This window comes from Chionomys nivalis, chromosome 11 (assembly GCF_950005125.1).
Source record: "Chionomys nivalis chromosome 11, mChiNiv1.1, whole genome shotgun sequence".
NCBI lineage: Eukaryota > Metazoa > Chordata > Mammalia > Rodentia > Cricetidae > Chionomys > Chionomys nivalis.
Genome location: NC_080096.1, coordinates 36878118 through 36890931, shown reverse-complemented (window position 1 = coordinate 36890931; position 12814 = coordinate 36878118). Strand labels below are relative to the sequence as shown.

The window sequence follows — 12814 nt, the reverse complement described above, 5'->3', positions numbered from 1 at the left end:
TACAGAATGGTTTCTCCAATAGCTGCAAAATATGGATTATTTTCAGCAACCCATGGAACTTTTTCCAAAATAAATTCTATTTTAGGATATAAAGTAAGTTTCAACAAACATTTTCAATGAAATAATTTCCTATAAATTATTAGATCGTAGTAGACTAAAAGTAGAAATCAATGGCAAGAGAAACCACAGTATGTGCGTATATACATGGGCATTGAACAATACTCTTCTATTTATACTAATTTTTATATTTTTAACTGAAAATACAACACTATTTCCCACCTTACATTTTCTCCCACCAACCACTCCCATTCCCCTTTTTGTTTCATCTCAAATTGATGACTTCTTTTTATTTGTTACTAGAGCATGTTTGCATAAATATAACTACAACTTGTTCAGCCTATTTATTGTTATTATTTTTATTTTTATTTTGAAACAGGGTTTCTCTATGTAGTCCTGGCTGTCCTGGAACTCATTATGTAGACCAGACTGGCTTCCAACTTATAGATCTGCCTGCCTTTGCCTTCTGAGTGCTGGGATTAAAGGCATGGACCACCATAACTCAGCAGTATTACTTTTGTGTATATGATTTCAGGTCTGATGACTTGGAATTGGGTATCCACTAGGGAGCTTATCCGTAAAGAAGACTATTTCTCCGGCTTTCAACATTTCTAGGTGACTTTATTTAGTTCTTTGTCAAGGAGTGGAGTCCTATGAGATTGCCCCTTTTCATGTTAGCATGATTGTTGGTGTTCTTTGTGGTTAGGACTTGTTTAGGCAGCCATATTGTTGAAGTATCATAGGTGAAGCTTCCTTGTCATTTTAGAAAATACACTCTCCCTGCAGATTTCCTGGTCCTCTGGTTCATACGATCTTTCTGCCTTCTCTTCCATAATATTCCCTGAGCCCTAAGTACAGGAGTTGTATTATAAATGTATCAGTTATAAATGTTATAAATGATCTCTCTTCATTTTGACTAGTTATGACTTTCTATAATAGTCTCTCTCTGCTACAAAGAGAAGTTTCTTTGGTTATGGGTAAGACCTGTTCTTGTCTTTAGGAATAGGGATGAGTTCTTAGAAAGTAAATAGGAATTGTGCTGGTTTATTAAAGGGACAGTAGTAGGTTCTCCTCTAAGATCCATAGTCTTACTAACCTTGCATAGTTGACTAGGTTTCTAGTACCAGGCATGTTTTCCTTTCTATTGAGTGGGCCTTAAATATACTTAGACTGCTTTTTGTTGCCACCAAGGTATGAATGTCACATTTGCTCCCTGGGGACATCCGTTCACTATTATGGCTCATATGCATTGCAACTTGGTAGGAATGTTGGTTTCTTTTCTCTCAGGAGCTTACATAGCACTTTCTGGTACTGTGAAAGTAGTCTTTGTGGAGGAGACTTAAGTTCAAATTCAACTTCATCATCTGAATCCTGTGTCCTAAGTACATGGTGCCTTCACCAAGAGGGAGTTACTTTTAACCAGAGGTGACAAAGGGAAACACCAATACCACATATTGTTTAGGGAGCCATTTGGATTCCTCTGACCAGTAGAGATTCAAAAAGGGGGTTGGCTGTTTGGATGCCCTCCTTTACACAGATGATATCAGAAAGATATCAGAGAAACATCACCCTTCACAATAGCCACAAAAAGCTTAAAATATCTCAGAGTAACTAACCAAACATTTGGAAGAACTTTAAATCTTTGAAGAAAGAAATTGAAAGAAGAAATTGAAGAAGACACCAGGAAATGGGAAGATCTCACGTGCTCTTGGGTAGGTAGAATTAACATAGTAAAAATAGCAATCTTACCAAAAGCAGTCTAGAGATTCAATGCAAAACCCATCAAAATCCAAGCAAAATTCTTCACAGACCTTGAAAGAATGGTACTCAACTTCATATGGAAAAGCAAAAATCCCAGGATAGCCAAAATAGTCCTGTACAATAAAAATCGGTCTCACTGAACATAATGGACAATGAGGACTACTAAGAACTGAAGAACAATGGCAATGGGTTCTTGATCCTATTGCACGTAATGGCTTTGTGGGAGCCCAGGTAGTTTGGATGCTCACCTTAATAGACCTGGATGGAGGTGGGTGGTCCTTGGACCTCCCACAGGGCAGAGAAACCTGCTTGCTCTTTGGGCTGAGGAGGAAGGAAGACTTGATTGGGGGAGGGGGAGGGAATGGGAGGTGGTGGCGGGGAAGAGGCAGAAATCTTTAATAATTAAATAAATTAATTAATAAAAAAATAAAATAAAAAAATAATAAAAAAAAATAAAAAAAAGAACTTCTGGAGGCATCACAATCCCTGACTTCAAACTCTACTATGGAGTTACAGTACTGAAAACATCCAATGTTGGCATATAAACAGGCAAGAGGACCAATGGAATCAAATCAAAGACCCAGATATCAATCCACACACCTATGAACACCCAATTTTTGACAAAGAAGCAAAAATTATAATACAGGAAATGAAAGCATATTCAACAAATTGTGCTGGCATAACAGGATATCAACATGTAAAAGAATAAAAATAGATCTATATCTATCACCATGCATAAAACTCAAGTCCAAATGGATCAAAGACCTCAACATAAAGCCAACCACACTGAACCTCATAGAAAAGAAAGTGGGATGTATGCTTCAATACATTGGCACAGGATATGCTTTCTAAATATAACCCTAATAGTAAAGAAACTGAGACAAACAACTAATAAATGCTGCCTCTAGAAACTGAGAAACAAGGGACACAGTCAACAAGACAAAACAGCAGCCTACGGAATGGAAAAAGATCTTCAGCAACCCCACATCAGACAGAGGGCTGATCTCCAAAATATACAAAGAACTCAAGAAATTGGTCATCAAAAGAACAAATAACCCAATTTTAAAAATGTGATACAGATCTAACCAGAGGAATCTAAAATGTTTGAAAGACACTTAAGGAAATGCACAACATCCTTAGGCATCAGAGAAATGCAAATCAAAACAATTCTAAGATTCCATCCCATACCTGTAAGAATGACCAAGATCTAAAACACTGATGACAACTTATGCTGCAAAAGGATGTGGGGTAACGGGGACACTCCTCCATTGGGAGTGCAAACTGGTACAGCCACTTTGGATTTCAGTGTAGTGTTTTCTCAGAAAGTTAGGAAACAACCTACCTCAAGACCCAGCAATACCACTTTTAGGTATATACCGAAAGGATGCTCAATTGTACCACAAGGACATGTGCTCAACTATGTTCATAGCAGCATTGTTTGTCATAGCCAGAACCTGGAAACAACATAAATGCTCCTCGACTGAAGAATGCATAAGGAAAATGTGGTACATTTACACAATGGAGTACTATACAGCAGAGAAAAACAATGACATCTTGAAATTTGTGGGCTATGGATGGATCTAGAAAACATTATATTGAGTGAGGTGTCCCAGACCCAGAAAGACAAATATCATATGTACTCACTCATAAGTACTTTTAGACAAAAAGAAAAGAAAAAACAGCCTACAGTTCACAATCCCAGAGAACCTAGACAACAATGAGTACCCTAGGAGAGACATACATGGCTCTAATCTACATTGGAAGTATAAAAAGACAAGATCTCCTGAGTAAATTGAGAGCAAGGGGACCATGGGAGAAAGTAGAAGGGGATGGGAGAGGAAGGGCTGAGCTGAGAAAAATGTATAGCTCAATAAAATCAATTTAAAAAAGAATTCTGGGAGAATTAGATACAATTGTTATAGAAGTGGAGGAATCAAATTAAAAAATTACTCTAGAAGAGTGAGCAAATAGTCAATGGAGTGCATCACTTGTCTTAGCGCCCTATAAAACATTCTCATAACAAATTAAAGTTTTGATCATTTTAGGTATAACAATACTCATTTGTTTAATTAAACAAGCAGGTTGGTCTTTGTATAGGTCATGTAAAATGTTAAAAACAAAATTAAACTCATAATTAAGCTAGCAAAAGATAAAGATGCTCCAAGTTGAAGACCTTTAATTTATATGAAGTTCTATCCCCAAAGTCATTATCCGTTATTAAAGTTACCAAGTCAAAGATGTGATAAAACATTTTATGTGGTTCTTTAAAGGCTAAATTGTTACAACACTTTTAATGTTACATTAAAAGTGCCATCATAGCTTAGTGATTGCAAATTCTTGAAGGGGTTGAAAAGTTAAAGCTGGTTCTTCTTTCTTTATTTTCCATTACTGGAAGTAATTCTCCATATAAACATTATTGGTCATATAATAAGAAATTGATGAGGGTGTTGAACTCAGGAGTTTATTATTTTCACACATAGTGAGTTGAGAGGACTCTGGCTCTATGTACCAATATTGATATAAACCAACTTATCTTTACCTTTCTTTTTCCTTTCCTCCCTCCTTTTGTTTGCTCTCTCTTTTCATCACTCCAAAATATATTTATTGCTTGATACCTACTACCAGCACACATACATGATGTACATATCCAACCAGTAGGAAATGTTAATACAAATGTTTTACCTACAGCTTCCAAGGCCCCCCATAAAGTGGCTTTGTCCTATCTTCAAAATCCATTTTCTACCAGCTCTGTAAATGGGGTTTTACACTAGTCTCCAAACATCATAAACCTTGCCAACGCCCCTTTAATTTCAATGTTTTTGTTGGGCTGTTTCACAGACACATAAAGGACCTGTGACTCCTTGTCTCCTAAAGATATAAGATATGTAAATATACGTACTAAAATGTAGTGTATTAAACCTTAAAATAGTAAGGTGCACAAGTAAATGGGAGGGAGTCAAAGAGTACAGTTATTTGGAAGGTGAAAGCATCTTTAATAGATTAGGTTATATTTGAACTGTGACCCAAGGATGAATAAAATTTGTCTAGACTTGGAGTGTGATGGCTCAGAAAATTAGTTCTTGACATATCATAAGACTGATAACCAGGAAAAGTGGCTCATTTGTCTCCCATCCCTCCCATCCCGAACCTTACAGATAGTGAATGCTCAAATATTTGTCAAATGAGTTAGTGAATGGGTTGTGAAGAATGCCTGCTTTAAAACTTCCTTGTTCATGAGTAACACACTAAAATAATTCAGAGGTGTACCAGATGAATCTATTCAGAAATCCAGTTTGCCTGTGGCTGGTAAGCTACAGGTAAAAATGCAGACATTGAACAACATAAAGGTGTGCATCATGCACATTTTCAATTGATGCCAAATATATGTGTTACCTCACTCAGGATGGCTTTTTCTAGTTTTATCCATTGTCTTGTGTCAGCATTTGAAATTGTGAATTATCTGTTCATTGACTACCTAAGAGACTTAAGTTGGGATAGGGAGTCATTAACATTAATGGTTTGAGTAAAAGGAAAATTAGGATCTAGATACCAATAGCTACACTGATGTAAATAGTCTAGGTTCAAATTTCTGGGGCTGCAGAGGTAGCAGACAAAGTCAGAGGCTCAGTAGAGGGCTAGACATTTAGTAGAAACTCCATAAACATCTGCCACTCTACTATTTACATGGACTTTAATATACCTATCTATGTGCATATGGGCTTGTCTCTTTCTTCAGAGGGATGTGAAGTAGTTTCCTTTTCAAATGAAGAGCACTTTGTAATGTTCACCTCATGAACTATACGAAATTCTTTCTTCCGGAGCTCTATCACTGAGAATAGTGCCTATAGTCCTCTGTGTGGTATAAGTTCAAAGGAAAGAGAATACAACTAGAGTCTAGCACAGAGAGCAGCCCTAGAAGACTCCCTTGCTGGACGGGTTACTTACTTTTAGCAGATGATCCAGGAAGAAAATGATTGCAGCTAATCCCCAGACTGATGCAGAAATAACGGTTGTTAACATCGTCAGTTTGTCATCCCTGAGCTGCATGCCATGGTTACCTTATATTATTTAGATCTCACTTACTTGGAAGTCAGAACATGGCCCCTGGTGGTCTTTGCTCTTCTCCTAATAAAAATCCACCTCTCCGATTATAGCAGGTGTAGTTTTAAGACCGGGCCTGGAAAGCAGATTGTAGGAATTCCAGTCCCTGCTTCATCATTTAGTGTCAGGGAAAGTTACTTCAATTCTAATGTTTGTTTTTCTCTATTACAGAATGAGATAACAATATTTCCATCTCAAGAGGTCATTGTAATAATTAAATTAATTAATGTGTGTACATATTTGAAAGTAGTACCTGATGCATAACAAATACTCAGCAGACCTCAGCTCGCTCTTATCACTGTGTGCTGTAAGGCGGGGTAGAGCAAAGGGCTGGGGCTTCTAAATTAGATGCCCGCTTTGGGTCTGTGGCCTGAAAAATTTACACAACTCATTGTTGAGCTAGAAGTTTGTTCTTTGCAACAGGAGTGATGTTAAAACAACAGAGGTTGTTCTAATGATTAAATAAGTCCATACACACAGATATGAGCATTGATGAACATATACTTTTCTTCTGTTTCTTTTGTCAGTTAGTAAATGCTGTTTATGGCAAATCACATCCATTATCCTTTTTTAAAAAGTATGTATGAAAAGTGCACCGTTGTAAGGAAGGGGGATGGTCCTGTGTGTAACATATGATAGGCATATCATTTATGTTCATGGTAGGATGTTTTGGAGTTTTAATAAAAATAAAATCTAGCAAATGCAATTTAAGAAGTCAGCATTCAGAATAGAAACAAACACTGGTCTTCACTGTGTAGGTAATAAAACCTGAAAGAGAAAACAATCAATATGTTGACTCAATTAAGTTTTCATCTACAAATAACTAATTTCAATCCTCATGGCATTTCTAGGATCCCAAATATATTGCTTATTCTTCTTAAAATATTAATATTGCCTGAATTATTTATGGAGCCAAGAAGAACTGTACTCTTTTAACATGGAAGAGAATGGAAGGTTATTTCATGTCAGCAACATGGAAGACAATAATAAATTTGAAATGTAAATAATACCTCTGAGAATAAAGCCTGGTTAAAGGCCAAAGCACACAATTTGCAGACATTTTCTTTGTGATATATAAGTTGGAAAGGCAATGGAAAATATTTTCCTAGGCTTTTGATTCTTTCTGAGTTGTCAGCACCCTGTGGACTACTGAAATTATTTTAAAAAATGTTAATAATTAATAATAATATTCATTTAATTAAAAGAACCAATAACAATACTAAAAATAGCTCTCATTTATTGATATTTTATGTCATAGCTACTATATTAAGTGTTGATACAATTACATTATCTGTACTCCTAAAAGATGCTGTCTGAATAAATGAATGGAAAATTTGGAGAAATTAAATGTTTGCATCCCTGTCCTCTGACTCCTGAGCTCTTTGCAGGACATAATATGTTCTCTTTACCAATAACCATCATTAATTCTTTTCATTAATTTATTTAACAGCAGGTTATCTGTTTCTATTGCATCTGGTGGTTAATTTTAGCCTTTTAATTATTTTTGTCTTAATACAGATTTATATTATTCCTTGAAAATTTCATACATCTATACAGTTTATTTTGATTATATCCAACCCGTACTTCCTACACATTTGTTGATGTTGGTAGTTTTCACTGCTGTAGAGAGAGCATAGACTAAAGGGAAATAGACACGGTCTTGTCTTCCAAGCATCCCCTTACTGGCTTGGATTCCTTAGTGTTTAGAAGGTATCTAAACTAGAAACTGCCATTGTTTTTCTTTTATCATTCAGACATCTGGGCTTTTAGGGGATAATCTTTGATTAAGGTCCCACTGTAGTTGTATGGAGATTCTGCATTTGGGTTTAGGTCTATTACAGGTGGCAACATTCCATGCTTTTAGAACTTTGTGTTAACTGCATGACTGTAAGTGTTCATAATTACAGTGTGATGGTCCAGAAGATTGCCTAAGAATCCCTTCATTTTGCTGATGGGGAGTAGGAGGCCTGGAAAGTGTTTGGACTGCATTGTACTCACTTGAGAAATCAGTAGATAAGGAAAGGGGGCCCAGTGTTCCCAGATTCTGTTCTTTTCCAGTCTGCTTAGTGGGTTGGTATGTTCCTACTGAATAGGACTTTACTTCTGTCCTTCTAGAAATCTGTTCGATGATGGATAACGGGCTCTCTGGTGGAGTAATGCACTTGGAGACATTCTCTCTTTGGTGTCATTGGAATGACTTTATTTGCTGTGACCTTGGGTTTCTTTTCTCCATCAAGAGGGGCATTTTGTGTGTTTAAATACTGCATTATTAATAATATTTGCCTGCGCACAGTGTCATGATCAATTTTTCATGTTCATCATTCCTTATGCAGCTCCAACTGAATCACAAACAGAACTCTGCCGCTCTTCTCGCCTCTTCTCTCTTCTCCGCCCCGTTGCTCTCCTCCTTTCTCCTCACCTTCAGTCTTTTACTAGAGGAATGGCAAGCCTGAGTCTCCTTATCTGCACCACACTTCACAACTGGTTCCCTAGGTCTCACCAGTGTCATTTTAGGAGTTAGGACACTGTGAGGAAGCTGCAAGAAGATAGTTGGTTACCTGCTCAAATCTGAAGCTGTTATTCTGTTGTCTTATCTCCCTTTCCTCCTTTTCTGGCTTTTCCCTCCCTCCTTCCATTTTCCTCCTGCAAGCAGTCAGCTAGCATCTTTAATGCATCAAGCACTGTGCCAGGGGTTGTGAATAAAGACAGGAAAGAAGAAAAGGTCCTAAATCTTAGTGAATCTTTCTGTTGATTAGGAAGCATTCACAGAGAAGTTTTCTTGGCATTGTGATTTAAGACAATTCAAGGATGTTGTTTACTTATTTTATTGTTTGCTTGTCTATAAATGAAGTTCAACTTTCCATCTTCCGTGAATTATATTTACTTTGTAACTTCCAAGTAAGTAAAATTTTTTTACCTGTTTCCAAGATAGTTTCTTGCACTATTATTCATAACCCATAACTCCAGGGAATATTCAAGTTGAAGTAGTTCTGCTTACCCTAAATTCTATCAGTCTAATTGGTGAAGGAGCTTAATTTGTTTTTTTTTTTTAATGCAAAATTATCAACCATGTCTGCACTGCTAAGTGCGTTGTCTCAGGTCTGGCTGACTGGGAAGCATCCATAAATGGGGTTTTCACCCTAACTCCACAGCCTTTGGATGCTCTTGGTCTACAGCTCTCTCGTAGGCATTTTCATCTGCCCCAGGACTCAGAAGCAGACTGACGTGCCGTCTCTGAAAAAGGGGTTATTTCCCATTCATCTCTGAAACCCTAGAATCTAAAGATGGTAGACACAGAGTAGACACTCAGGATGATTGAAAAGAATTGAGAGAGAGAGAGAGAGAGAAAGAGAGAGAGAGAGAGAGAGAGAGAGAGAGAGAGAGAGAGAGAGAGAGAGAGAGAGAGAGAGAACAGAAGTCAAAGTGAGGAAGACGGGTGAATAACAGAAGAGAGTGTGCCAGTCTCATCAGCTTCCATCACAGAAAGGAAGATTTGTGTTGTTCTGGGTGGTAGCATAGTGTTAAGAGGGAGAGTCTGAAGAAACCTGAAAAGACACAACTTTTTTTTTTTTTTTTTTTTTTTAATTTTCGAGACAGGGTTTCTCCGTAGCTTTTTTTGGTTCCTGTCCTGGAACTAGCTCTTGTAGACCAGGCTGGCCTCGAACTCACAGAGATCCGCCTGCCTCTGCCTCCCGAGTGCTGGGATTAAAGGCATGCGCCACCACCGCCCAGCTAAGACACAACTTTTGAATTGTATTTAATTTCCATGTCACAAAGCAGGAATAATAGTTCCAATTTCTTAAATTTATTATAAAAGTTAAATAAGCTAACATTTCTACAAAATACTTGGTAGACCATCCACAACTTACTATACTTCATCAGAATTAATATCTTGTTGCAGTTTTTATCCTTCTAGTGAATTTTTCTTCTTCGTACTTTCACCATGAGTCAGATAAGATAGCCTTATCTCTTAAACCCAGAGTTTCCTACAGTGTTCTGGGAAATAGATGTTAGTAGGTATTATACAAAGGAAGGATTCATATTTAAACAAATGTGAGAAGCACTGTATTCAAAATAAATTAGCCAGATTCTTTATAACAGTGCCTTTACCAGGCTTGGAATATACTAATGTCCATTGTAATTCCTTAGTGGGACCAGCAAACAGGCCATTTCCTGGTTGTCCACTAGTGCATTCTTTTCTTCCTTGCCCTTCCCCTCCAGTAGCTTATGGAATCAGGCTTCATCAGAACTGTTGGTGCAGGACTGGAAGCCAACTTGTAGTTCCACGTGGAAGGGTAAGGACCTAGAGGACAATGTGGGTGCCAGTGCAGAAGCATTTACTCTAACCTCGAGGGGTCAGTGAGGGTGCTTCTAGTGAACTCTCAAAGACAAATAAGATTCAGTTCATTTAACGTAATTAGTTGAGTATGAGTCTGTATGTAAAAGGAAGCATCGTTCAGAGAAGAGAAGGGTTTTGGAAGTTCAGTGAGAGGAAAGAAAACTAGAGAGCACATTTGTTGCTAATTTAGAAAGTAGTGGAAAAATATACACAAAACAGAGAAATCCCCGCAGAGTTCTTCTCTTAAAGGGGCTACTCAATATTTTATCCTATTTCCTTTTAGTTCATTTTATCTTTCATTTATATAGTAGAGTGCGGAATATATAAAAATTCAGCTGCTCAATCCTGTATTACAAATAAGAATTTTGAAGAATTGCTTTGGAGCTTCAGTCTTGATGGCTGCACATATTTCTACTGCTGAGACCTGCGGTGACCTCTCAGCTGTGAGAGAAGGGCGACAGCTCGGTGAGCACTCCTCCGAGGTTTACTGTCATAGCTGCTCTGGTGAGGTGCCTCCGTGTTTAATCTCACCAGCCGCTCAAATTTGTATGACTCTAACCAAGGCCACCCCAGAGGTGTGCATACCATACATGTATTTACATGTGCAGGTGGGGTCTCTGTCTATATAAAATTTGATTAAAAATTCTATTTCAGAATTCTCAGATCCATGTGAAGTTCATGAATTTATATGATTTCGAATAACAGATAGAGAAAAATATTTTGCCTCTCTGTTTAGTGTTCAGCTAGTGCATGCCCAGCTTCCAGTCACCATCTATTCAGATTCATTATTGCCAAATGCGTGCTTCATAGCTGGTTTTATGCTTCCCATGTGGAGAACAAAGTAGCCACACTGATGCTACTTGCAGCATGCGGTGCTTCAGAACTCCTTTTTTTTTTCTTTTTTTGATTTTTTGAGACAGGGTTTCTCCGTAGCTTTTTGGTTCCTGTCCTGGAACTAGCTCTTGTAGACCAGGCTGGCCTCAAACTCACAGAGATCCACCTGTCTCTGCCTCCCGAGTGCTGGGATTAAAGGTGTGCGCCACCACTGTCCGGCTTCAGAACATCTTTGTACCAAAGTAGTTCTTGCCTCTAGTTTCCAGGTATCATTTATTCAATATCCATTACATCATTACTAGTGGTGCTTCATCCTTCAGCATATGCTTACAAATGTTGGTTTCTAATGACTCTCTTAAAGGTTTCTGTGATGCTTGTTGATCAGCATGAATGGAATATTCATCCTGATTGTACAAGAAAATGTGAATTTGTTTTCTGGTTATATCAAATATGCCATTTAAAACTGTGTAGCACAAACATATACCAATACATTTTCCAACAGTGTTTCTCTGGTACTCTCATGTTTTAGTCCATGTTCACTGCCTATCCAAATGTGCTCTCCTTCATTACATTGTTAACTGCCTCCTACATGGTTTTATCATGAGATATCATGAGAGTCTGAGTATCATTCTCGTGGCCCTGTATTGCTTTATTCTGAAAAATAAATGCCCTACTAGCCAACAGAAGTAATCTGCTTGCCTTGACCATCCTATAGCTGGGGCCTGGGGTAATCCTGTAGCTACAAATTACACATGTCCTCGGAACATCTGGTTGCATGTAGTCTGGGGACCAAGGGCAAAGGAATAGGGTGCATCTTGAATTTGAGAAAGAGGGCTTACTGCCATACACGGATGATCCGATCATGGGTACCAGAAAGGGACTTCAAAAGTCTCAGATTAGACAATGAGACACAACCGGAACGTAACCCTCATGATGTCCTGCATAGCATGTCTTGGCTCTAAATAGGTACTTAGACATACTTCAGATACCCCAAAGTTTGAGAGTAGAGGCAGGGGTTCTGCCTATGAGAGCCAGAAGCCATCTCCAAAGCTGGTACGGAAGTTTCTGGCTCAGTGGCAAATCTGAGAGAATTGCTTCCTGCCTCCCCCTCAGAAGAATACCCACAGTGGGTAGGTACTTGTTGTGTGGGAACTGAGGGCAGGCAGTCATTTCAGGGAAACAAGTGCAGTTGCCACAATTGTTAAATGAAGTTATGTCCCTGCAACCGAAATAACTCAATTACAACCATCTGAACATTGAACCTCGGTGGCATGGTTTTTTGTTTTTGTTTTTACTTTACAAGGATTAGATAATAAAAGTAACAGTAGCAAGAGTATCAGGAGCAGTAAGTATAAGAGTTGAAGCCTACTGAGCATCTGCTATAGTAGAAGAACATAATATGTTCTCACCTTTAATCCTCCTATTGTCCTACAAAATAGCTATGGTCTCCATTGGTAATATAAAGAAAAGAAGACTCAGAAAAGTAAGATCATTTTGTACCCAAATATCTTATCTAATGAGTGGCAATTGGGGCCCCTGATTTTATAACCCAAATTACTTGCATTGAATTTTAGTACCTGTTTTAAGGCAGTCTGCATATACCCTCTGAGGGTGCAGAAAGATAGCCCTTCTAGAATACAGACCGAGAGCAGTACAATGTGGGGATATTAGAGATAGCTAGTGATCTGTGATTCCTCTCATCCAACCCAAGACAGTACTTTG

At 38.0% G+C, this 12814-nt stretch overlaps 1 protein-coding gene across 1 annotated transcript in view; it reads left to right on the top strand.

The window, feature by feature from the left end:
- The window catches only part of Agbl4 (AGBL carboxypeptidase 4), a 1086156-nt gene that overhangs the window by 513983 nt on the left and 559359 nt on the right, over positions 1-12814 (top strand). The gene's annotated exons all lie outside the window — the stretch shown is intronic.